The sequence below is a fragment of the Barbatula barbatula genome (assembly GCF_947034865.1).
Source record: "Barbatula barbatula genome assembly, chromosome: 1".
Taxonomy (NCBI): Eukaryota; Metazoa; Chordata; class Actinopteri; order Cypriniformes; family Nemacheilidae; genus Barbatula; species Barbatula barbatula.
In genome coordinates this window covers 12,395,941-12,401,940 of record NC_136766.1, presented here as the reverse complement: position 1 = coordinate 12,401,940, position 6,000 = coordinate 12,395,941, and positions in this window count along the sequence as shown.

Below are 6,000 nucleotides of genomic sequence, written 5' to 3'. Positions count from 1 at the left end.
AAAAATATGTAATTTTAGGGTCAATAATAAGTAAGAAACCATCTTTAATAAATTGTGTCTTAGTTTATCAATAGACATTTTATAGTAAAAAGGCAGTAGCTAAAACATATAATGTAATTTTGGAGCTACTATTTTTCTTAGCTCCAAATAAACCTTGAAATCAAATAATTTTTATTATATTGATAATCATGAATATTATTATTATAATATCTCTCTTTGTTTAAAAATATCAATTCAAGTTGGACCATTCTTGTGACAACTGTTTCCTCTCTGAGCTGTCAAACTCAACTGTCAAGGAAGCTTTCCGTCTCACCACGTGGCAGCAACATTGTTTACTCACGTGACCTGATGAACAACGCCTGTGTGAAAAGTTCGAGAGGCTACTCGCTGCAGAGCTTTCTTGTAGCTCCTCCTCGCTAGACGTCCAGCGAGGAGGAGCTACAACGTCCAGCGAGGAGGAGCTTCAGCCTCGAACTACACCGCTGTGCATCACGTGATGCGCTCCACACATGGGAAAATTGCGGAGAGGAAGAGACAGTTCGAGGTAGTCGGAGTATGCAAAAAATGATCTTTAAAGACAAAAGTTGTTTGTAAATGCTTTCTTAGAGTAGACCTGTCTCGAGATAAATGTTAGCTGTTTTTGAGTCCCTGTATGTGCAATCGTGCATAGTTTAACGTTAACGTCAAAAACCCAATAACCTAACTAACGTTTCATGTCACGTTCATTTGTGGTTAGTGTAGCATTGTAAGTTTTGTTTGAGCTATTGTTAACGGTGTATATTATAATCGATCCATATGCCTTAACATATGGACACCAAATATTTTTTTATCAAATGTGCCTTACTCGTTGTCATATATGTTAGTATCTGTTTGTTTAACTTGCACAGATGCATCGGACAATACTAAAGAAAGGACATGATGCCCTTCTCTCTATTGAGAAATGCAAAGTCTGCTGCAGAAGATACCACTGTGCATACTGTAAATTGGTATATAACCATTTAAATGAGGTACAAAATCACGTATTAGAACATGTTCGAGTTGCAGTTCATCACGAAGGTATGTGTGTGTGTGTGTGTGAATTATTGTAAGTTTTTCTTATACAGTTAAACGTGTGTGTGATTTTATTTGAAAGTTATGAACCCTTTTGACTTCCACATGTTTTGGCCTTGGTTATTTCTCCCTAGAATTTGAAAGTAAAACAGAATTTCAGTTAACATTTTCTTTTGGGAACTCTGAAACTCAAATGTTCTCATACTTCTGAACACAAGGTTTAGATTACTTTATATAGTAATTACAAATATATTCAACCTATATGTGATTTCTGTTAATCATAACATTTTTCTATCATAAAATGTAGCACAGATTATGACATAATGCAATATGTGAAAAACAGACTTTCAAGGGCATTTATAAATTGTTTAATTAAATCACTACATGTAATTTGTAGATTGCTCAACAAATGATTAATATTCCCTAGATCCACTGTTACTTGTTATTTTCCTGATTTAAATATTATTCTTGTGTATTGCTCTTTCCCCTTCCCTCTTAACTCCTGTTGTACTAGACAATTTACAAATTGGCAAATTACTTTTATGTCATTTAGTTCTGATCGTTGTTACATTTATAAGCAAGTAAAACTATAGAGATGCTCTTTAGACTAGTGACACCTAATTTGATTGATCACCTAATAGTGTTTGATCAGGGCTTTAATTAGTGGTGAGCAGAGTGGAGACAACTGATCACGCGCCCTGATTATTTTCTTTTTTTACAAAATAACAACGCTTTGATGTTATTGTGAGTGTACACATGTATGAGTAATCTTACTGAAATTACTTTGCCATAGTAATTTCGAATAATGTCTTGCATATATGTGTATGCCTACAAGAAATCTAATATTTTAAGTTTCTTAAAAGTTAGGAATGGCGTCACCCGTCCACATGGACATTAAAGGGAAAGTAATCGAAATAACCAACATGTGAAAATTCTGTCGGTTAGTGTGTCTCAATGCTAGTTTCGATGAATTGCCCAGCCCAAGTGTCAGCTGTGTGTTACTGTTTGGACAAGGCAAAACCTTTTACTGGTCCTATTGCTGGTGGGCATCTGGTAAATTCCAAGACAGAGCTTATCATACAGTGCATTGCTTGATCAAAGTTATTCATTCTACATTTCAGATTTTGTCATCATGAAGTGCAGTCTAGACTGCCGAAAAGCAGCACATTTTCACTGCTGCTACTGCACATTAACACTAATCAGAAGGGATGCTCTGATTAAACATATAATGAGTTGCCAAAATAGACCATCCAGACAGACTACAGCTACAGAGCCACCTGCACCACCTTCCTTACCAGCCCCTCAATCTCCAGCAGCACCAACTCGATCTCTAGTTGCAGCACCTCCATCCTCAGCACCTTCATCTCTAGCAGCACCACCTCTTTTCCCAGCAGCACCATCACTTGCAACACCAGCTCCATCTACAGCACCTCCATCCCAAGGAGCACCACCTTCTTCCCCATTAGCTCCATCCCAAGGAGCACCACCTTCATCCCCATCAGCTCCATCCCAAGGAGCACCACCTTCATCCCCATCAGCTCCATCCCAAGGAGCACCACCTTCATCCCCATCAGCTCCATCCCAAGGAGCACCACCTTCATCCCCATCAGCTCCATCCCAAGGAGCACCACCTTCATCCCCATCAGCTCCATCCCAAGGAGCACCACCTTCATCCCCATCAGCTCCATCCCAAGGAGCACCACCTTCATCCCCATCAGCTCCATCTATAGCAGCACCACCTCCATCAATAGTTGTTGTTAACCATGCCAGATAACAGTATCAATATATTGTCTCCTGATGTTATTATGAACCTTGAGATGGAGACCATTGGACACTCATATCAAGACAATACAACTCCTAACGAGGTAAAACAATATTGAAAATAAGGACGAAATGTAACAAATAATATGAATAAAAGTGAATGATAAAAGAAACGAATGAATACATCTGATAAATGAATAATGTAATGAATGAGATAAATGAAATAGAATAATTAAATGAAAATTTCTATCCAGATCTATCACTCGACTGAAGTTTGCTATGAAAGGTAATAAATACAGTAACATTTGAGTGCAGTGATGTATTTAACTAATAAATTGTAAATTAAGTAACAATCCCTGTCTAATAATAAATGTTATTAGTATTAGCGAACACTTCTTGTTTTTATTGTCAGACTGCTGGACTTTATCCATGTCTTCTTAATCAATTCGTTATGAATCCATCCAAAATGATATTCCTTATACATTAGATTCCCATCTACCCTGTGTACATTTAAAAGGATGAAACGGGATGAGACAAGCTAATAGGTTCATTTTGTTTATTTTTTATATCACACACGCAAGGACAACGCAGTTTCCACGTTTAAACGATTGAGATAAATTCACAGGTCAGGCAATCTAATGTGCATCAAGGATTGCTTAAGTACGATCTGACGTAGAGCTTTCATGAACGAAAACGTGCGGCGCTTCGATATCCACAGAGGAGAAGCTTTCATCTAGCTCCTCCTCTCTGGATGTGAACTGTAGCTCCTCCTCGCTGGATCTGTAGCTCCTCCTCGCTGGATCTGTAGCTCCTCCTCGCTGGACGTCTAATGCTCTGCAGCGAGCACCACTTGAAAAGTTCAGGAGCTGAGCGAGACGCTCTCTGCGCCCCGACGCTGATGGGACTGTTTACTCTATTAAGGCTAACTTTAAACTAAAAAGTCAATCAAATCACATTATCAGGTTTATCAGTCAATGAAGTTTTTGTGATCAAGTCTGATACTTTCACAAGTTAACATTTCTACATTAAAATACTATAGAACAGTGTTAAGCTGTAGGTAAGCTAACCCTGGGTTCTGAAATACACCCATGTTGTTGTGTTTTGTTCTTGGAAGCCTTACAACGCAATAAATGTTAAAACTTGTAAAACTATTTATGTAATCTAAGTGTTCCGTAAATGTATTCTATTATACGATCTCCGAGCATGCACTGCGCACTCCGATAGTAGGTGGCGCTATACACCTTGACGTTATTTGATACCACACAAAGAAGAAACTTTTAGCGTTTTACGTGTCGCTTTTTTGAAAGTTTTCTAAACGTGGCGTGCCAGGTCATGGCATTTTAAGTACCATGAAAATAAAGAAACCTTACCCATCAGCAATTCTTCAAATTTGGACAATCAGCTCCGAAATACGCTGTTTTGTGAAACCTTGTACATGATTATACCATTTCATAACGTTTAAATACAGGTATGGTGATGGATTTAATTATGCAAAGTTTGATACAAATGACCCGTCATGGAAGTTAGATTATTATACATTTATAATTGTGTGTTAGTTATTATTATTAAAAAAAATAATAAAGAATAATAAAATAAATTGATTATTGTGTTATGGCACTGGTCTAGGCTTCCCCCATGCATTAATTAATTCCCGAGATCCTCTTTTACAAAATGTAATTTACACTGCAAAAATGTTTACTGGTTTCCCAGTAAAAAAGTCTAAACATTCTTGATTCAAGAAGTATTTTCTTGATGAGCAAACTGACTTAAGAAAATAAGTCTTGTTTTTAGTAAAACAATATGAAATGTCAGTGAATTTGTGCTTAAAACAAGCAAATAAATCTGCCAATGGGGTAAAAATGAAAAAGGTAAACCTTAATTCAAGATTCTTTTTCTCACCCCATTTGCTTGTTTTAACTGTCATCGCAGGGAACCCAAGTTTGTAAGTTATTTACTTTTGTGCAATGCTCTTGACATTTCAATTCCTCAACACAGTTGCTTGATCATGAAGTGGTGGTTACCTACGAATGGAACCAGGGCAGGGAAGCAGTCGCCGAATCAGGGGACTCGGGAAGAGGAGCTCCAACGCAAGGAACACAGACAGAGGATCTGGCCCAAGTTTGTAAGTTATTTGCTTTTCTGTCATGCTTTGGATATTTTAGTACTTCCCACAGGGGCTCATGCTGAGCAATGTTCATGGAAACAATGTTCATGGAGAAAAATCAGGTTTTTGACATTTCAGTTCTCATTCACAGCGACTTAATAATGTTAAGATCTTGCTTTGCTACTGAGAACAATTGAGGGACACATCTCACAAAATTTAGCAAGCGGTCTTTTATGTAAAAAAATGGAAATCACATAGTTTAGAACTAAGGGTGCGAAACATTTTATTTTAGGGTGCCAACTTCCTTGTTTATGCATGATTACTTTTTAAACCTTTATATCTGATGTTTTGTTTATGGTGTATGAGGTATTTGCTTTTGTGCAGGTATTTATTTCCAGTTTCTATACTTTGCCGAAATTAGGGTTAACCTAATGATCAGACTTGGAACAACTGTTCAAGTGATAGGTTACTCAAAATGAAAATTGTGTCGCCATTCCCTCACCCACATGCCATTTCAAACCTGTATGACTTTCTTCTGCAGAACGCAAGAAGATATTTTGAAGAATGTGGGTACCCATTAACTTCTATTGTATGTTACCTGTTGTTCGTTTATAAACACTCTTCATTTTTAATGATGTTGATGACATTAACAGTTTGTCTGATGCGCTCTTCATAATTTTGACACTAGTTATATATTCTATAGAGGTGAGGTTTATGTATGTAAAGTTTGTCTTATTTCTTCATTTGCATGGTTTTTATTTTTGAATGGATTGCATTTGGCTGAGTGAGTGTGAGTTTGCTGCCCTCTTATGGTTGAAAAGGCAAACTTCTCGGCGGATCTGGCATCAGCTGGGCTGAGTTTACCCCAGCTGTCTCTGGGCACTGCTCCCAGTCTATTTAAAACAAGAAGAGGAGGGTGAATATAATCGGAGCTCATCTTTGTTGTATATCAGATTAAGAGGAACCCTTCGTCTGTTATATGGGGGTGGACAGTAATTTTGCTATTTTGTTTGCTTGCTAGACGGAGCAATATTACAAAAGTATACAGAGAATTAAAATACTTTTTGCCACACAGTTTTGAGAAT